Source organism: Macaca thibetana, chromosome 11, assembly GCF_024542745.1.
Source record: "Macaca thibetana thibetana isolate TM-01 chromosome 11, ASM2454274v1, whole genome shotgun sequence".
NCBI lineage: Eukaryota > Metazoa > Chordata > Mammalia > Primates > Cercopithecidae > Macaca > Macaca thibetana.
This window is the reverse complement of record NC_065588.1, coordinates 44,171,203-44,192,266: the sequence shown is the minus strand read 5'-3', so window position 1 is coordinate 44,192,266 and position 21,064 is coordinate 44,171,203. Positions and strand designations below refer to the sequence as shown.

The following is a 21,064-nucleotide window of genomic DNA, read 5'->3' as shown; positions in this document are numbered from 1 at the left end:
AGGCTCTAAATGAGGGGGTCCTATGGTGAGAGGGACTTGTTCTGCCATTCAGAAAGGCAAGATTCCATCAATTCCCTGGATGGAGTCTTCTGTCGGTTGGCTACTCAAACAATAAAGTCAGCCTAGCCCATGATCTAGGGCAGGAATTTTTTTTTTTTTTTTTTCAGATAAGATCTCACTCTGCTGCCCAGGCCTCAAGCATAGTGGCATGATCATAGCTCACTGCAGCCTTGACCTCCCAGGCTCAAGCGATCCTCCCACTTCAGCCTCTCAAGCAGCTTGGACTATAAGCACACACCACCACGACTGGATAATTTTTAAAGTTTTTGTAGAGATAGGGTCTCACTATGTTGCTCAGGCTGGTCTCAAACTCCTGGCGTCAAAGTAATCCTTCCACCTCAACCTCCTAAAGTACCGGGATTACAGGCCTGAACCACTGTGCAGGGTAGGATTTTTAATACTATATTTTGGGTCACAACCCATTAATGCGTGGTGAAGTAAATTTGGTGGGTCCCAAAAGGAAGGAAGGAAGGAAGGAAGGAAGGAAGGAAGGAAGGAAGGAAGGAAGGAAGGAAGGAGGGAGGGAGGGAGGGAGGGAGGGAGGGAGGGAGGGAGGAAGGGAGGGAAGGAAGGAAGGAAGGAAGGAAGAGGAATGAAAGAGGGAAAGAGGGAGGGAGGAAGGAAGGAAAAGAGGATAGAGAAAATAATAGAAAACATCATAGAACATCTTTTGTAGCAGGAAACTTATATATATTCCTGAGTAAACTAGGTCACAATAAAAACCTATTCTTATTATGGGTTGCAGTTAAAAATTTGAAAACACTGTCCTGGGAAGACCCCTTGATTTGCTTTCATTGCTACAGCTTCTTACATTTATTCATTCTATTTTTCCCATCTGGAACATAAATAAGGAGAGTCATCCTTGATCCTTTTCGTCTTAACAAGGGTTAGGAAATATAAAAGAATTAATCTTTCTGAATTTAATGTGTGTTTTTTAAAAATCTCTAAAACAAGGGAACAAACTGAGAAGATGGCCTGGTCCCTTCTGTCTTTCTAACTCCATGCCCATGTCTCTCAGAATGTTCTCTGGGTGTTTACTGAAGAGAGGCTTCCCTTCAGTCCCACTGTGCCCATAACCATAAAATATTTAAGGGGGAAAAATGGCCCTAAAAAGGGAAAAACAAACAGTTAGATGGGAGTGTTCCAGAGAGAGCTCAAAGGGCACATTTTTACCTGCAGAGCAGTCTTTAGGCAGCTCAAAAAACTTCTGTCCATGGGGACAGGGTCTCTGGGAGCCTCACAGGGACAAAGTGACCCACTCAAGCTCTGACACAACAGCAAGAGGTGCAGAGATCATCAGCCAGCCTCGAGGACAGTGGCCAGGCTGCAGAAAAGGGAAGCCCAGAGATGAGGACAAGCTGCAGTCCTATGGCCTGACTGTAGCCACAACTGCCCAGGCCATCCCCAGGTACCTAGAGCCTGGCAGAGAGGTCAAGAGACCAGGCCCTGCCTTTCTTTGGAGTCTGTGGAATGAAATGCATAGGAATGAAATGAATGAAATGAAATCCTCAGCCTAGCGCCTCTGGAATCTTTCCATCAAAGTCAGATGCACCTGGAAGGACTCTTTTGTTTTTACACAGATTTTTGAGTCTATAGCACTATAGCAGGGTATCTAGCACACCACCAGACTTGGCTAATATTAGCCAAGCAAGTGCTTACTAGATATTCCCTGATGTAATTTGGCAGAGATGAGTACTGACAAAAAACAATCTGTACATCCCAATAAAGACCACTACCCATCCCAGGGATAAGTGAGAATATGAGAAATGTTAACTTCAGGGAAAAGAAAAATTAACGTCTTCTGCACAGGTTCTGGTACGTGGTTTATAGAGAAGTCAAGATAGAGGAATTTAAAACTATTAACTCTGTAGTGCAGGAATGGTGCTTGTCATCAAGGCATCAAGAGAACATGGTGTGGGACAGCAACCTCCCTTTCCAGTTGTATACCTGGCTAGGGAGAAGTAGGGTCCAGAGACAATTATGGATTACAACAGAACACAGGAGAAGTGAATCTCATATGATCTTGCTTTTCTACTTTCACAAAATAACCTTCCTTCTAAGAACAAAACAGGCAAAAAAAATCTATCTTTGTTCAATGTAAATACCAGATGGTTCATTATCAGGTGCAGAATCATGCAATATAGACAATGCATGCGCTACAAAGACCAGAGAATTGACAGTTTCTTTCAGCCTGGAGATGTTGGAAAAGCCTGATGGAACAGGCACGACCTGAAAGAGGAGAGGATCTGGAGAGGTGGATGAGAGAGAACAGTTAAGGTATTGGGGGAATATGAGAAGAGCATGGTTAGAGACAAGGTGATGGGGCTGATGACGGCATGTGCTGGGGACCGTGATGACATCTATAATCTTGCCAATCTGCCAAACACAGAACCTCTGAGTTCTCCAACTCTGTGAAAAGTGCATGCACGGAAACATTTTTTTGTTTTTTAGAGGCAGCATGAAACAGTGGGATATGCAGAGAGAAGACCTGGGTCCAGTAGCTCTGATACTCCTCAGCTGTAAAAACCTTGACAACTCTGCACATCAGTTGTACAATGGAACATTATTTTTTACTCTTCATGTCTGAAAAGGCTGTGATAAAGATCAAGTAAGATATTCCAAAGAATTCTTTTTATACTATATAGCAGTTTACACATATGAATTACAAGTACCTCTCCTCCAACAAAGAGCTGTGAAAAAAGACTGTCAATTACTATGGAATACTTAGTAAGCATCCACCATCTTTTGATAAGGTTTATTTGCAAGATGTCAGACCAATCAAGCACCACAAAAGTGACTTCTGAGTGCTCAACCTCTTTCAGAGGCTCATGGGACTTCCAGAGAATGTCCCAAGGTATTAGCAGTTGGAAATTTCCTCTTATGCTTTTCTTCCCACAAGAATCACCACTAGCTTTCCCACGATGCTTTGGGCAAGGGAATTCTTCCTATTACTTTCATTACGGGTAGAGAATCCATCCATCAGACTGGCAGGACCTCTAAAGGGGCACTTCATCTGTTTCTCAGAATAAATGGTCCATTCCCAAGTTCAGTCAAAGACTGTGCCTCTCTTCTGTCTTTTGTTTAAGTCTTCTCAGAAAGTTTCCATGATACCTCCATAATGAACTGTTTCAGCGCTTAACAAACTTCACTGTTGGAGGTTCTTCCTTCTGTTTAATCTCAGTCTATTTCTTTTAACCCCATTATTGAGTTGTGAGGGGCTGGTTATCATGTAGTCCAGCATGGCTGTCTCAGAAATGGTTCAGAGACCATTGCACCGGCAGATTTGCTGGGCTCTAGCACTAGTCCTTCATTGATTAGCTGAGTCATGTTGGGCATATTACTTAACCTTTCTATACCTCAATTTTCCACCCTTTCATCTTGTCCCTCTGAGCCACGGTTTCCTCCTCTGTAAGAGGCGAATAGCAATATCCTCCCTGGCTAAAAGAGGTCATCCACTGCTGGATGATTTTGTGGGCATTTCTATTCCAGAAGATTATGTTGTAATTGCTATTTATTTATACACTCTCCCACTGCACAGCGAGTTCTTAGAAAAGGGAACCCCAGCTTTTTCAGCTCTCCTCTAGTAGCTAGAGCTGTGCCTATCACGTAGTCAAGGGAAGCAGAGAATGACTTTTAGCCAAAATTTTCTGTGGTGAATTTTCCACAGTCATCCACAATTCCAGGTCTCAGGACGTACTCTTTATCTTTTCCCTTCACGCCGATGCCATGGGGAGGAAGGGGGAACTGGGGACCAGGGACCAGGGAAGCTGAGACTCAGCTCCCTTGGGTGAGATTCGCGACAGACCGGGAACGTGGTAAGCCGCGGTCGCTACCAAGGTAATATCGGGTGGGAGCGATGATGCAACTCCGGTTTCCACTTCGGCCCCTAGGGGTCTTTTACCCTAATCTGTGGGAGCAGGCTGAGCTTCCTGGCGTTCTGCAGCAGTAACAGGATAGCGAGCGGAGCCCGGGATTTCCCACCCGTGCGGAGCTAGCCGCCGGTGCCAGTTGGCAGGCGCCCCCCAGCGTCCCGCGGACGACGAAGTCCTGGCCGGGTCAGCCCAGGAGGAGGGGACGCACCTGGCCCAGGCGTCCGCAGCAGGCTGGGTAGAACCACGGCAGGAAGGGTGGGGGGCTGCATCCCCGATTAACGCAGGCTGAAGCGGGAATCCGCACCTATAAACATCGACAACTCTGTCCCACAGAGGGCAGAAGCGTGCCTTGCACTATGGACGACAGTCGATGAAAGTTTCACGAGGTAGAGTCCCTAAGGCTACAGCGTGCCCTGTAGGGTGGTTGATTCCAAGTCAAGATGGTTGCAGCGCCAACCGAGCTCCTGGCAGGAGAAGACTGGACCTGTGGGCGGGGCGGAGGGCCGGGCCGGGGCCGGGGCGGGGCCTGATCGAGAGGCGGGGCCAGGTGCTGGGCTGTCTCTGCTTGTCAAAAGGCGGCAGCCGAGCCGTGGGCGCCGGGAGCGCGGAACAGCTTGTCCAACCCGCGGCCGGACCAGGTGCGGACACGGGAGCAGCGGGGAAGGGGGTTTCAGGATAGGGACTCGGTGTCGGGGCGTCGGGGATACAGGGGCCTGAGATCCCGGGTGCGAGCATTAGAGTCTAAGTCCCAGCGGTAAACTTGGCGACTGAGGTCGGGGCTGTAGTGCCATGAGGCTGGGACACTAAGGGGCACTGAGGTTTGAGAAAGGTGAAGTTCGTGCCAGGCTGGCGAGGGGAGCGGCGACATCCTCGGTGCTTAGGCAGCTTAAAGGAGAAATGCTCCGCTAGCACAGTGCTCAGCACTTGGGCAACAAGAAGCATTTGTTTCCTTCCTCTGTCCGGGCGCCTTGGCATGGAGTGGAGGAATAAGAAAAGGAGCGATTGGCTGTCGATGGTGTTCAAAACTGCTGGAGTGGAGGGCGTGTAGCCTTATTTATTTTCTTACAGGACCCAGGTATGGTCCACCTGTGATGGTGGAGTTGGGTCTTTTAAGTAATTTTTTTTTTTAACTTTTCTTTGAACTACCAATGAGTTTAGACCTAATTGGCCCTAGTTTTTCAGGACAGCCTGTCAATAGATGTTCAGAGGAACTCAGGGGCAAGCATTTAAATGAGGAAGAGGCTCAAGGAGTAGTTTCTGTTTGGAAAGTGAGGTGCCCTGCATCTGTGGTGGTGGTGAGGAAGATTCAGAAGTATCTAGGAGGGAACAGCCTGTGATCTCCAGGGCCAGTGGACAACTGCCCCTCCTCTTCACCCAGGGACCAGAGTCTGAGACCCAGCCCGGGCTGGGGGAGCCTTGGGTCTCCAAGTCCAGGCCCTTCTCGCAGCTCCTCCTCCTCCTCCTCCTCCTCCTCCTCCTCCTCCTCCTCCTCCTCTTGTTCCTCCTCCTTCTCTGTGCGTGCGGTGAGTGAGTCAGCCTCCTGTCTGGGCTCAGTTGAAGCCAAAGGGGCCAGAGCCCAGGCAAGCAGTTGGGCAGGCATTTTCTGAGCATTGCAGAAACTCCTGGGCAGAGTTTGGCTCTGCTCCAACTACCTACTGGAAGGTGGTCTTCCTCATGGGCAGGGGCTCAGATACCCAACACAGTAGTGGTTATGGAATGGCTATGGGATGATTCTAGCAGGAGGTGACTGTGAAGGGATGGTGGCTTTATGATAAATCTACGTCTCATCTTTCTCCTAGGATCAGGAGGTACATCCCAGCACTGCAGGCTTTTCCAGTCCTTCATTCCATTTCTGCCTAGTGGTCTCATTAGTGGCCTGTCTCTGCTAGCGAAAGGGGTGAGCAAAAGAAATCGGGAAAGTCTGGGGCCAGAGAAGTCATGGTGTTGGCAAAGAAGGCTTTAACCCAGGCTGGGGATTGGGGGTGGTTTGCTGAGGTAGAGATGGGTTATCTGAACACTGGAGCCTGAATTCTATGAACTGAGAGTGTTGTGTGTTGAGAGACCTTCTGCCGTCCCTTCCCTGTCCAAGTGCTGGAGGGAACTGTGGGTCTTTCTGAAACAGTTTCAGGACTGGCATGCAGCCAGACCAGGAGGTAGTAAGACTGTACATTTCTCCCTGGCTTTTGTTTTGGGTGCTAGAAATCGTTGAGCAGAAGTAGCCCTCCCTGCAGAGTCCATGGCCCCCACTCAGTAGCCTCTCTGGACCCATTTGAGAAGAGTCCTGGGAGGCCAGTCCGGCTGTGGGGCTGACTCAAACTGCAAAAAGCTGGGGAATTCACAGTCTGTGCTCTGGCTGGGTCCCATGGCTTCGGGTTTGGCTGGTCCTGATCAGCTGTGACTTGGACCCTTACCAAGCTAAAGGAGGAACTAGAAAATGGGGTAAGAAAGGAGGGAAAAAAATGAGAGTTAGAAAGCCTTTCCAACCCTTTGCTCCTCTTCAGCAGAGGCCATCAGACTTTGTTTGTACAAACATTATGGAAGGTCGGGTGCTGTTTGGGGTGCCCTGATAATTTACGTTTATGATTTCTAAGTAGTATCACCTATTTGACCTCAGAACTGATCTCTTTTGTAACTAAGTCCCAGAGGAAACTCCAAGAGGACCTCCTGGACCCCTACACTCTACCCCCAGAACAGATAGCAGGTGTCCAAAGCCCAGGCTGTGAATGGAGAAAGGCCTGGGGCCGAGTGGGCTGCATCAGGTGGCTACTACATCAGGTGGTTATCTAAGACAGGAGAGGGAGTTCCCATTGTTTGATTCCTTACCCCACATCCTAAGGAGGCACCACTGTCCTGGCTGGGATGGGCATCTGGAATCTCTGCTAGAAACTCGCTGTTGCCTCTGCAGCAGTCAGGTCCTAGAAGCCAGAGAGCCAGAGACAGGAGGACCACCTAGATGACATTTGGTGTGTTGCTGAATAAAGAATTACAGCGCTCCAGCTTCCATTTTTTCCTGCTACAATTCTGTTTTGGATGCAGGTAGAGGAAAGTAAGGAATTGACCAGATTTGATTAAGAGCCTCTTGTGTGCCCAGCATGACTCCAGGCCCTCTGAGGGATGGCAGAAAGCAGAACCCACCAGACTAGGCCCCTGACTCCAAGACAATTTGAACCCCAGTGTGGGAAGCAGTTCTCAGGCTCCCCTTCCACTATTGTCCAGTTCTGAGAGGATCCAGCTCGGCTGAAGCCAGCCTGGCTGCCACTCTGGGTCACCAAGGCCTCGCTTGTTCTGCTTCCCTCTGATTTGTCCCTAACCTTTTCCTGTGTCAGTGCCCTCCTGGATATGCTAGAAAGAGGTCCTGAGTAATGTATCTTGCAAACTGGGATACTTATGAGAGTGAAAGGGGATGCCATGCATGGTTATACCAGGACAATGGACATAAACCCAAACTCTCCAGGGAAAAATGGAATATTAATCATCCTGGTGATCATCACTCCAAACTCAGCAGAGGTCACAGCAGTGATGAGGGGATGATGAGGTTGGGGGAGGCTTAATGCTCAAGGGAAAGCAGGGGTAGCTTAATTCTGAGGACAGACCCCAACACCCTAGACTGCTCCCTGGTGTTATCAGCCAATTCTCGTCTTTTCCCTGAGGGCAGCACTGCTCGCAGCCACCCTGTCCTGAGACCCAGCCCACCACTCGTGTGACTTCCCTTCACCCTTGACTTGTGACTGGCCTCACCTTCGGTTTTCCTGCCCCACCCCGACCTCAGACAGGGAGAGGAAGGTCTGCCAGCTCCTCTTCAGCTTCCCCTGGGGAAACTGGGGTTCATAGTGGAGCCAAGACTGGGCCTCACGTTTCCTCTTCCTTCTTCCTCCATATCTGCAGCCTCCTTGTTTTGCTCATCCAGCTTCCCAGACCTCTCGGGACCACACTATCCCACAGAAAGTCTGGCTGTAAAGCAGGTAAGCAGCCAGGAAGGCAAGGGTAGGCAAACCTTGCCCACTGTGATAAAGGACATAGGTCGCCTGTAATCAGGTTCCGGGGAAACGATAAGCAAAGTGGAGGCCAAAGCCAGGGAGAAGCTGCGTTGCAGGAGACGTTGTCAGTTCCCCAGGACGCTAGAGTTTGTCTCTTTGGTCTGGTCTGACTATTGGGGAAATGGTCCAGGGTGGGGACAGGTTGTTCTTGCTCAATTCAAGTGACAGGCATTGATGGCAGTGCCTGTATCCTGCTGTGGCGACATGTGGAAGAGAAACTGTCCTGCCTTCTGGGTCCTGGGTCCTCATGGCCCAGGTGCAAAGGATAGGCTCCCCAGAGGTCCAGCCTGTGGGTGATCGGGCATAGGAGTGGAGGGAGCAGAGCCACCACGATGACTCTCAGTTACTCTGCCAGGAAGGAAGTCATTCTCATTGTCAACAAATGAAAAGGGCAAGTGAAGATCTCTTGGGAAGTCATGTCTTTGAAGTGACTTGTGGGGAAGGGAGGTGGTGAGACCCCCACCCCAAGGCTGGCTGGGGGAGGATGGGGGTGTCTCATCGACAAATAGCAGGAGTGGAAGTCAGTACTCTGTGAGTCGGAATGTGTGTCATGCTTTTGCAAACCTGCCCTGCAGGTCCTGTGCCAAGGAATAGACTAAGCAGTGTTCCCAGAACCAGATGCCATACAAAGTCCTCATTCTGCACAGGGGAGAGTCCTGGTCCTGAGCAGGGTGTGGGCAGCTGCAACCCGCGGGAAAGTGTAGTCTGGGCAGACTCGGTGGTTGGTTCCTGAGAAACTGCTGCCTCTCACTGGCCTTCTGATGACAACCTGAAGCTTGGAGGTGTTACGCAAGGTGGGACATTCCAGGCACTGTGGAATACCCATGAGGCCCAAGGCTTTGCTGATGACACATCCAGTGTGTGCCATCTGCTGGTGCTGGAGTTGTAGCTTCAGCTACTTACTGAGCAATCACTTGGTAACAGGTGCTGTGCTACGTGCCTTCCAGACCTATCACTAGGTCTTGTGAGGTAGGAACAAGTTATGTTCTCTTTACAAATGAGGAAATGGAGTCTCCGTGAGGTTAGTCAACATGCCAAGCTGTCATAGCCTGTGAGGAGGAAAGCCAGGACTCCCTCTCAGGTTTGCAGAAGCCCACGCTCTTAACCTGCATGGAACTCTCCCACCTCTGCCTTCATGGGATGGCCACAGGGCACTAGTGCCCTGTCTTGCACATTATAGGCCTGCAATAAATGTTTGTGAGCTGCGGGGTTAGATGTACTAACTAGTTTGAACAAGTTGACCTGAGAGCAAGCTTGGACTGCCCAAAGGTTACTCTGGGGACAGTGGCCTCTCAGAAGGAGGCTCCCTCTGCCAGCACTTTTAGATCTTGGTGCCTCTCTGGCAGTCTCGGTCACCTTACTTAGGTTAAGAATAGCAAACAAGAACCCAAGGGAGGTAGGACTGTGCAGAGAAATTGTATGGAATCAAATATGACTCTAATAGTCTGGAAGGCAAATAGGAAACAATCTTTCAAACAAGCCTCTTTATGGAAAACCTACTATGTGCTGATTGTCCCACTGGCCAGTGGGGAGCTATTCTCACTTTGCCTACCTTTTCCCTCTCCTGGCTATCCCTTAAGGACTCTTGAACCTAGCCCAGCTGGAAGGAGAAACAGACTCTAGCCTCCTCTGATAGCCTCATGCCAGGCCCCGTGCTGATTGCTTTACTTGTCTCCTTCAATCCTCATAGCTTCTCTCTGGGGTAAGTACAGTTATCCTCTCCAGCAGGCATAGTGGGGAAACCAAGGTCTAAAGAGATATAGTCACCTGCCCAGGGCTGCAGAGTCAGCCTGTAACCACTGCTTCACAGGGCTTGCCAGCCCTGGGCCTGGCCATACAGACTGCTCTGTCAGAGCCTGGAGACAGAGGTCACAGGAAGAGAAAATGCTCAGCCTGCCCCACCCCCTGTGGGTCCCAGGGTTCCTTGGTAGATAACTAAAATTTTAGGTAGTGCTGTTAGAAGCTAGCAGCCTGGCAGAACAGGAGAAACCCAGGGTCTGAGTTAGACTCTTAGGTTCAAATCTTGGCATGATCACTTTGTAGCCTGTGACCTTGGGCAAGTTTCTTAATATCCCCAAATCTCAGTGTCCTTACCTGTAAATCGGGTATAATAATAGCTCCCTTGTAGGGCCGTGTGAGGATTAGGTGATGTAAGTCAAGTGCCTGGCACACAGTAGGCCCTTGAAAGGCATGTGTATTCAGTACCCATGGGCCAAGAGCCTACTGTGTGCCAGGTACTACTCAAGACACTGGGAATTTACAAGTGGGGAAAAAAAGACTCTTGCACTTCTTTTCAAAATTTCTAGACCAGAAGCCTGTCCTTGTGAGGCCCATTTAGAACTCAGAAATGGCTGTCCTGGCACCTGATTAAACTCAGATTTGGCAAATTGATTTCTCTGTCATTTGTTAGCTGATGAGCTTGTAAAAGTTACTTAGCTTCTCTGCAACTTGGGTTCTTCAATTCTTTTTTGTTCATTTTAAAAACTGTGATATATCATATACACAAGATTATATGTTTATGTATATATTAAAGAATCCTATACCCTGAACCTACCACCCAAGTTAAGAGTGGAGCATTCGCAGCACCTTAAAAGCCCCCTCTGCCTCTCCCCATTTGCGTTCCCCCTCCTTACTCCCCAACCCAAAGTGAATTTCGGTTCATTGTCTCCTTGCTTTCTTTGTAAGTTATCATTTATGCATGTTTTACAAAACACTATATTGTTTCATTTTACATGGCTTTGGAGTTCACATACATGTGTATTCTCTGTGATGCACTTCTTTGAGTCAATATGAGTTTTCTGAGGTTCATCCATGTCGATGCACACCACTGCAGTTCATTAGTTTGCACTGCTGTATAGTATTCCATTGGAAAAATACACCACGATTTGTACATCCTCCTCTCACTGATGGACATTTGGGTTGTTTCCAGTTGAGCCATTACGATAGGACAGTACTGCTAGGGGTGTACATGTTATACTTGTCTTCTGGTGCATGAGAAACTCACAAGAATTTCTGTAGGGCACATACCTAGGGTTGGAATTGCTGCCTCCCATGGAATTCTATGTTCAGCATTGCTATAGGGTGCCAAACAGCTTTCCATAGTGGTTGTTCCAAAAAACACTTTCAGCAGTGGTTGAAAGTTTCCATTGTTCTCCATCCTTTCCAACACTTGATATAGGCTTCATTTCTAAAATGAAAAGGTTGTATTAGATGAGTTTCTACAGTTATAATGATTAGCTATAACAGTTGTATTATTCATGACCTAGGGACCCAATTTCTGGCTCACGTGTGTGCCTGTCTGCTGCAGTGTGCACAGGTGACCACATACATGCCACAGCCTGACTCTAAGAGCTCTGTGCTGGGCCTCTATGTACAGTTGAAGCCCTTCCTCTCTGAGCTTCCATCAGCAGTGCTTGAGGCATCCCATGGTTCTACATCCTCCCCAACACTTGGTGGTCTCCTCAGTTCAACCAAGAGCCTGGTGTCAGCAGTGAGCCAATACTATGTGCTCAATTAATACCTACTGAATTGCATTTTCATAAGTGGATTAGGAGGAATATATATTTTGAGAGAAGGACATGGAAGTGTAAGAACCATGAGTCTGGCTAGCTAATCAAAGCACACAGGGCTGGGGCAGTGATGGATTCACATCTGTCCTGGGCTTCTTGATCATTTAAGGGCTCCGGTGAGATGGGGTGAAGTTTAGTAATCTCTACTGGCCATCTCTTCAGAGTCTGGCCTTGTTCTTTGGCCTTTTGACTTGTTTAACCTGAGAAGCAAGGGGTAGCTGGAGGGTTGGGGTGGAGGCAATAGAGGCGATGCCATGGGAAAAGGAGCCAAATGCCCGTAGAGAGTCCCTTTCCCTTTGAAGGTCGAATACCCTGCTGGGGCTACTGGGGAAAAGTGTTGACCACACTCACCATCCTGGTAGCCACATAAACAGCCAGATACTCACCACCCAGCCACCCATAGGACAAAGGAATGTGGCTGGCTGGACAGTTGCATGGGCCACCCCAGCCCTCAACTTTGTAATTACCTATCCAGTCTGTGCCTGTCAGCTCCAGGCAGGCAGGTGCTTCTGGCCTGGGCCTCGCCTTGGCTCCCAGACCTGTGCTGGGATCAGGGACAGGGTTCTACCTTCTTCAGCCATCCCTCCACCCCAGCTCCACCCAGTGTCTCTTTCTATACCAACCTTTGGCCTTTGTGGTTACCATATTATGTAATAGCTGACAATCGTAATAACCAATGGTTATGATAACTCACTATGTTCCAGGTACTATGTTCAGTGCTTTTCATGCATTTTCTCATTTATGCCTCTCAATAATCCTGTGAGGCTGGTAATATTATACCCATTTTACAGAAGAGGAAACTAAGGTTCACAGAGATTAAGAGGCTAAATTCCTTGCCCGAAAACATTGAACTACTAAATCAGAACCAGAATTTAAATTCAGGCTTAAGTCCAGAATGCATGTTCTCTTCCTCACTTGCGCATTGCCTTTCCTGCAGTGTCCTCGTCATTCAGCTCAGTCTTCCCTCCTCTCCTTCCTGTCTAGGAGGGCTGGAAAAAACGCAGCAGGTGGTACGAGGGTGAATGGGGCAGTTCCAGTCTGGTCAGGGAGATGCTGGAAAACACCTTCGGGGCAGAGTTCTTTGTTCCAAACAGCTCTGAATTTCCAGACTTCTGCCAGGGGCAGGAAGTGACTTCTGCCCAGCCTCTTTGGCAAGCACACCCATATCTTGGGTGCCATGATGTTAAGAAGTGGGGGAGGGGCTGCCTCAGGTAAAATTCCATTATAATGAACTCCATTTGAGACCTGACCGGCTTTGTTGAAATCACGTGCACAGTCTGGGAAACTGGAAATGGAGTGGAATTAATTCGAGGTTGGGTGTCCTTTAGCGAAGCCCCCCGAAAGGTTTGGAGCCTAGAAGGAGAAAAGAATCAGATCCACCCCCAGGTCCTCCTGAATGCCAAGCTCCTGTGTGGTCCTGGGCAGGGCTTGTGGGGAGAGCTCTGTGCGTAACTCCACCTGTCAGTGCTGTGAGTGTGCCATCGTCCATTCCCCCCACTCTACTGCGAGCCCCAGGAACAGGTCTGAATCCTATCTCTGAAGTGCCCCTGCTCCACACAATAACTAACATGTCACGGATATACTCACCAGATGGTTTTTGTCTGTAGACCGGGTCCCTGAGCAAGAAAGGAGGGTTGAAGGGCAAATTGTTTTGTGTTGTTAAATCATCTTCAAAAACTGGGCTGCAACTCAGATGGATTCTCCTTAAGTCATTACAGCAATTGTGCGCAATAATAAGCACTAACGTTTACTGAGCAGGTACTACGTGCCAGGCACTGTACTGAGCACTTGACGTGATTATCTCATGGACTCCTCACAGACTATGCAATAGGTGGTGTTATTTTTCTCATTTCACAGGTGAGGAAGCCGAGGCTTAGAGAGTGCATTTCATTGGTTCTGGTTGCACAGCTAGTGGTAGGGAGAATCCAGCATTGGGCACACCCAGGCCAGCTGCCTCCAGAGCCTGCACTTCCAACCGTGAGCTCCGCTGTCACTGTGGGCTGGTCATGGGGCCAGGGCCAGGTGGGTCATGAGCGAGGCTGGAGGGATGCAGACCCTATGAGATGGACTGGAGGACACATGCTGGTTGATAGGAACAGCCCCTTTTGGCCCAGCAGGCTTCCAGCAGGAGCTTCGGCCTGGTGTGGTCAGATTACCCAACTTTTTCATAGAAAGCTGGACATTCAGAATTTTTTTTCAAAAATGTAACCTCTTGATTTATAAAACATTGACAGCCAATTAAAAAAATGTGTAATCACTGTTGGTGATGGGGGAGGATGGGTGGCAAACAGCACACATCACAGTCGGGTCTGCCCTGCGGGCTCCACTGCATCCTCTGGTAGTTTCTTTTCACAGGTGACTGTTACACAGTGGGATGGGAAAAACTCTGTTCATGTAGAATTCCTTACTAATGTACTAGAAGGTACCCCTCCCAGCGTGTGATAATAGCTTTATAATACAGAGTGTTTCTTCCTTGTGAGTTAGAAAGAAACCTTTCAGAATAAGACATTCCAAGAATACATTCCCCTCCTCTCCTTTCTCCCCTCCTCCTTCTCTGCCTCCCAAACTCTGTCTTCTCAGGAAGGTATTTCCCTGTAGGTATTAGAAGAAAAGTTGTGTGAGAAAAAATCAAAAGGAAACTAACAGAGGATAAAGTCTTAAGGCAAAAAATAAAAAATAAAAAAATAAAAAGTAGAAAGTTTGGGGGTGGGCTTGGTAGACAATGAATGAATGGATCATGCTCCATGCAATCGTTCACTGTGTTTTTTCACAGCCTTCCCCTTTTTACCTGAATTTATTCCTCCTCCTTTCCTATTCTTAAATACCTGGAAAAATAATAGTAAGGCAATAGCTAATATTTTTATAGAGTGTAATTTTACAGCGTAACAATTTTTATAACATATTTAAAATATTTATCTCAGCTGACACAAGAGTCTTATAGAACCTCCTTTTGGAGGCTTGGTAAAGTAGCAGTGTTTTCTTCTTCCTTGCATTCTGTAAGAGCTGTAGCCATGGAGGATGGAAACCCCTGACTCCTGTGGGCCTTCCCTATCCTGCCACCCTCATGCCCCATGTGGATCCACAGGTGGAGGCAGGTGTGGCAGGCAGTTACCTCTATAAAATCTGGTGCCAGCAAGAGTGCGGGAGTGTACGTGGGAAGGGCCCTAAATGGATAGTGGCCCTAGTTAGTGACCCGAGGCCAGCCTCCCCTGCCCCACTGTGCCTGTCACTCTGAGCTATGTTCCGAAAGCTGGGCAGAAAATAGCTCACTGGGGGAATTATTTTCATCTCTGTTAAAATTCAATCCTGGGCTACAGACCAGCCTAGCTACAGAGTTATTTTTCAGGTCAGGGGGAATTCTGGGAAAAGTAAGGGCGGGGGAGTGAAGGGAAGCAGTGGGCATCTCCCCCCGGGACGGAGATGGACCTTGGCCACTGACGTCCTCCCTAGGATGCTACCTGTCTGCAGCTCACCTGGCAGCAACTCCAACTGACCTAGTGGGGCCCAGCCCAGTCAGAGGAAATGGGGTTTCACCCACAAGTCCTTTAATTGAAACTAGGTTCTGAGTAACATCAAATTCCTTCTTGAGGGGTGTTTGCTCTGCCAGAAAGAGTGTTGAGTGCAGGGAGTGGAACTTCTGCCAGCTGGTTCAGAGGCCCGGTGGGTAGCAGGCCGGGCTCAGGGCAACTCGGGGGCTGCAGAGAGCTGACCACCTGGAGGGAAAGAAGTTGCTCCTCTAGGGAAAGAGGTTGTTCCTCTAGGGACCCTGAGTTTAGCTCCTTCGCTGTCCTGGGGCAGCATTTATGGAAAGTACTCTGGTTTAAATCTGTTCTGTCTTTGCCCCCTGGCTACCAAAGAAAAACAAAGAAGAGGGAGATGACCAATGGGTAGGGCTGGGGAAGGGGAATCCTAACTTGGTTAGGGTTCAAGGGTTAGAACAGAGGCAGCTGTTTCCTACCACTTTGTGGCCCTGGGGAAGAATACTCCAGACAGATTCTGATATTTGATCTGAAACATTGAACCAAGAGGATTATCTTCAATTATAGCTCTGAGGGTAAGACAAGGCTTGTGTCATGTTGGCCAGCAGTGAATTTGGACAGCCAGACTCAGGATATGGACTGGCATGTGCTTATCTGCATATGAGATGTTCCACACCCGTCGGTGGTGCGTGTTTTCTGTGAGCATCATGTATTTTGCCTGATGCCCTTCCTTAGACAAATTCCTGGCAACGAGCAATTAACCTTGTTGACCAGAACAGAGTGGGCTGAGTGGACTGGTGGAGGCAGGTTTGAGGATCCTGCAGCTGTGGGCAACTCACCTCTCTCTGTGCCCATCAACCATATCTGGCCACCCTGGACAGACTGAGGAATTAAGTAAGGATTGCACTGGTGATATGGCAGCTGAGTCGTTCACTAACCTTCCTTCCATCTGCCCTTATTGAATCATTTGTTCTTTCTTTTGATTTTCTCCCACAAAACCTTTTTTTTTTTTTTTTTTTTCCAGCTAGGCTGAATTTTTCAGGTCTCTCTCCTTTACCTCTCCCTTCTAGCTCAACTACTGATGGTCCTATTCTTCTCAGGGTTAAGGATCTCCCTGAAGGGCTATGGGGGACAGTGGCTTTGTGTGTACCCTGGCTGGGACTTCAGCTGTGCCGCAAAAGAGGCCTATGCATGGCTAACCTCTCAATGAAACAATGAGAGAGGCCCTGTTGTTATTTTCTTCACAACCCTCCAGGTGGATTCAGGTTGGAATGGGGATCTGAATGGGGTCTGAAAGTCTTCAGTTTCAACAAATCATGGCAATAATTTAAAATGCCTGATATTCAAGACTCACTGGGTTTAACTTGAAGAAGCAGAGAAAAGAGTGGAATGTACTTCCTACAGGCCTTTGACATGAGCGTGGTCAGCTGGGGCGTTTCTTCCTGGCGCCCTCTCCCTCTCTCCAGCCATATTGAATGAGTTTCTCTGTCCCAAACACGTTCTTTCCCTTTCGTTCTCAGCCTTTGCATGTGCAGTATCCTCTGCCTGGAGTGCTCCTTACGCCTCTTACCACTACCACATTAAACTCCTCTGCTCCTTCCTGTCTCCGTGGAGAGGTTGAGAGGGGACCGCCTCCAAAGAGCCTTCTCTTCTCTTCTCTCACTAAGATGAGGCAGAGGCTTTCGCATATGCTCCCTTTAGACCTGGCACTTACCTGGATTGTAGGACGTGTCGTACTGAATTGGACGTTCCTGTTCGTCCCCCATCCCCACCCCCTAATCCGCAGTAGACTGTAAGCTCCCAGAAGACAGGGTCTATGTCTTGCTCACCACTGCGTCTCTCACTTCCAGTACAGGCCTTTCCGTGTGGCCGGCACTTAAACATAGGCAGCGTCCCCGTCAGAGATAAGGCAGCAGAGGCCAGCACAGGCCAAGAAGAAATGCTGCCACATCCCATCCCTGGGCCTCCAGGGGTGTCCCCAAGAGGGACCCTACCCAGAAGGATGGCCAGAAGCCTGACCAAACCGCTCTGGAGAAGCTCTTTAGGGGGAGTCATTCAGATCAGAAATGGAGGAGCGGCTGATGTCACCTTGGGGTGCCTGCTGCTGCCCTTGAAAGTGAGTGGGAACTTCCCACATGGCCCAGGTCCCGAGAAGCTGCATGAGCGCTGTACAGGGGAAGTGTCCACCCCTCCCTAATAACCCAGAAGTTGGAGAGGATATATTTGGGCAAATCAGCCCTGTACGGGACCGGAGCTGCCTGGTGGAGAGTTAACCCAGCCCTGCCCATCTCAGAGGACCCTGAGGATCCTTTCCTGATTCTGACACAGGCTTCAGAATCTATCCCAGGATAAGTGAATGGCCTTCCCAGGCCTTTAAGAGCTGGGGCAGCCAGGAGTCCAGGCCCACTGAGCCAGAGCCCACCCCATGTCTAGGTGAAGTGGAATGGTGGGGCCATTCTTCTGCCAGGGCTTCCACAGTTCTCGCTGCCAGCTCCTGACTCCAGCCCCTCAGCACCCACCTCAGCCTTCTCCTGAGTTCTGCTTTCTGCTGCAGGTGGTGGTGGGTGGGAATGGGTGGTGGTAGTGCCACTGCCCTGGTAACAGTCAGAGGGGCATCCTGGAGGTAGTCAAGCTTCAGGTCCCACTACAGTGATAACAGATGCAGGTACAGGACCAGCACTTGATAATGGGGGAGGTGGGGCACGGAGGTGACACTGGGTGAGAAGCGACAGGAAGGACGATGGGTATAAGGGTTGGTAATCAGTGACAACTTGGGAGCCACAGGCTTTATCTTTTACTTGGAGGAAAAGTCTAGATTTGTACCTCAGCTTCTCTGATTGTTAGGGGAGAGATTAGAACAACTCACATCTCCTCACCCCAAGAAGTTTTGGAAGAGTTTTAGAAGCCACAGACAGTGGGTGGGGTGGTCAGTTTTTTTCCCAGCTCAGCAAAATTGTGGCTTTCTGGGCAATGTTTGTTTGGGGTGGAGATTTTGGGACTGAGAAGCAGGCATCCTGCCCTTCACAGCACCTCTATGGGGCCTGAAGATCTTCTCATTTTCCTGGATTCTCCAGTGATTATACTAAAGCCAGGTACAGTTCCAATAAAGTTAACATATAAAGCTTATGGTGTGCCAGGCACCCTTCTGAGGGCTACTCAGAGATCAGCTCATTTGATCCCACACAAGACCTGAGACTCAGGTATTATCATGTCCCTATTTGTAGATGAGGAGACAGGAATGGGCTCTGGGGGCATCTGAACAGTGGTCAGGTGGCCAGGGGCATAGGCTGGCCCAGGTAGCTGGACAAAGGCAAGGGGTCTGATCCCAAGGATCCCAAATATCTCGGAGCTGGTAGGACCTGGGGTTTGGATACTGACCTTTGATACAATGCAGGAAGAGTCTGAGTGATTCAGAGATCATATTGGTCCCAGAAGGAAAATAAGGAGAATAAGCCTGGCCACCTGGATAGGGGTAGGTGGTTGGGCCTCAGAGAGGTTTGCCTGAGCAAGAGTGGCTCAGGTCTGGGCAGGCTACTGTCCCCAGGAGCACCCTCCCTGCCCGTCGGGTCCCTCTGCCCCTCCCTCCTGCACATGTCACACTGACCACATCTGTAGACATCTTGAGTTGTAGCTGCAGATGGGGACCAGTGGCTTCCATTTTCATTTTAGCCATTTTGTCTCCTGCACCCTCTCCCTTCATACAGTCTAGTCAGAATAGCACTTCTAGGGCACAGGTTCTCAGTCCAAGCTGTGGGAAAGCTCCCCTTATCCAAGAGAGTTTAAAAGTAGTGACTTGGGTTTTTGCGAGTGTTTTGTTTAGTAAGGACTTGTGGGGAGGAACCATGCTAAGCCATAACCAATGAGGAGAAGCAAGACAGCCTGTCTGCCCCCAGGAGCCGGTCCTTTGCTCTTCTGCAGTCAGGTCACTGACTGGACGCTCTGGTCATTCCAGTGGAAGAAGAATGTAACCTGCATGGTAATGTGACAACTGTTTCCTCCCTGACCCCAAAGGAGCTGGCTCTAGAAGGTTGGGATCAGTCCTGAATATACTTTATGTGAATATACTTTATATATATATATATAAAATACAAAACAATAACCCTTCCAGGGTTTCTCGTGGCAGTTGAAATAGTCCCACATGTGGTCATCAGAAAATAAGCCATTCCTCATACCAATATGGGGTAAGCTCCTTGACCTCTGAGGGGCAGGAGTGCTTCCTGCTGTGTGTTTTAGAATCCCTCCCTGCTCTGTTTCGTGGCAGTGAAATGCCTCGTGGCCCTGTCTAAGTGTGTCTTTCACGGATTTTTGAATCATGTTCTAGTTGCTTGGACCTGCCACATGGGCCCAGTGTTCATTTGAGCATAACTGTACTAAATCCTTTTTCCAGATCAGCATAATAAAGGAGTGATGTACAATTAAAAAAAAAAAAAAAAAAGAGTGGTTCAGGCCTATGTGGACTCAGGCTGAGGGTCCCAGCATTAAGACAGATGCTTAGCCTGGAGGGACGCACGCAGCCACACTGGAAGCTGGGCTTGGGAATGGCTTGGAAGCAGCCCTCTTCTGCTGTCTTGAGTTGCTTTTTTGTTTTTGCTTTTATTTTTAGAGAAAATCCCATTTAGCTATCAGCTGCACTAACACTAGCAGTAGTTCGGGTCTCCCCAAAGAAGGGCTGGACCTATTCTCTCTCTTTGGGTCTGCCCAGTTTCTATTTCTTGGTCTTTAAGTCACTGAACAAATAGCCTCCTTGTCTCATCAACTTTTCCCTGTAGCAGATATCCTTGGGAAGTACTCCCATGCTAGTGTCCCAGGAAAATTCACTCAGAGTAGAGAAAGCTCAGGCCAGGCATATCCCACTTCCCTCTAAAGTACTCTCTGTCTTGAGTCCTTGTTCATGTCTCTGGCCATGGGAGCTGAAGCCAGGAGCTGGAGTTGCTCAGGGAGGAGCACGTAGGTGATCCTAGCGACTTTTTTGTTTCTCTGTGTTGATTGTAAGGATGTAGTCAGTGCTGGTGGTCCTGCTGCAGTCTGCATCAGGCCTCCTACAGGGAACTCTCAGCCCCAAAGGGAGAGTACACACCTGTTTCCATGGCCCATTCCTACCCCACACCACACTCTCGCCCTGAAGCTACTCAGGCAGGTGATTGGGGCTCCTGGACTAAGCCAGGCTGGAGATGAGAAAATACACTTCCTTACTGTGTGGCCTTGGATATGTCACTTCCTCTCTGATTACCTCAGAGGAGACTGAGAAGAGACTGAGGCCATCAGAGAGGAAGTGACATGTCCAAGGCCACACAGTAAGGGAGTGTACTTCTCTTCTCTTGTTTTTATTGACTTTCTTAGAATTTTTTCTTTTTATTTGTAGTTGACACATAATAATTGTACATATGGAATACAGAGTGATATTTCAATATGGGTACACAATGTGCAGTGATCAAATCAGGGCAATTCGCTTATCTATTACCCCAAACATTTATCATTTCTTTGTGTTGTGAACATTCAAAATCCTCTGTCCTAGCTTTTGGGGAATATAAGGTAAATTATAGTTAACCACAGTCACCCTGCAGTGTTGCAGAAAACCAGAATCTATTCTTCCTGTCCAGCTTTAATTTTGTATTTGTTAACCAACCTCTCCCCATTTTCTCCTCCATGCTACCCTTCCCAGCCTCTAAATACCCATGGTTCTACTTGTGTGGCCTCCATTTCTTCAGCTATAAAACCAGAGAGATTGGACTGTAGCTTCTAAATGGGCCAGTCCCCTATGCGTCACCGGCCACTCTCCAGCATAGCCTGCCTGTTACCTGGAGAGCAGTAATCAGCCCAGAAATCTTGTTGACAAAGCTGAGGGCAGAGTTTCCACTGGAAAAAAGCAGCTTGTGGGAAAAATTGTTGATAAGAAGTGGAAATCTATCTAAGTAAGCCGTGTATCTCCTGCCCCACTGCCTGAGGCCTCATGGGCTCCCTGCTCTGAGTCCTGCCACGCTCCGAGAAGCTGCTAGAGCTCCCCAGAGCGGCATTGGTGAATGAGTGTGTGTAGCCTGGTTTCCATG

At 48.8% G+C, this 21,064-nt stretch overlaps 2 protein-coding genes and 1 pseudogene across 4 annotated transcripts in view; 1 reads left to right on the top strand and 2 right to left on the bottom strand.

The window, feature by feature from the left end:
• TMEM106C (transmembrane protein 106C) overlaps positions 1 to 21,064 on the bottom strand; it is a 259,203-nt gene that overhangs the window by 62,840 nt on the left and 175,299 nt on the right. The gene's annotated exons all lie outside the window — the stretch shown is intronic.
• The window catches only part of VDR (vitamin D receptor), a 105,649-nt gene that overhangs the window by 36,792 nt on the left and 47,793 nt on the right, over positions 1 to 21,064 (top strand). The window contains exon 1 of one of the 3 annotated variants that reach the window (XM_050746921.1): positions 4,502 to 4,570. The exons of 1 other annotated variant lie outside the window; for it this stretch is intronic. The gene's annotated coding sequence lies outside the window, so the exon portion shown is untranslated. Of the gene's footprint in view, positions 1 to 4,501; positions 4,571 to 21,064 lie in introns of those variants that run through there. One more of the 3 variants, XM_050746922.1, reaches the window with a different exon arrangement.
• Positions 4,334 to 12,015, bottom strand: LOC126931587 (uncharacterized; annotated as a pseudogene).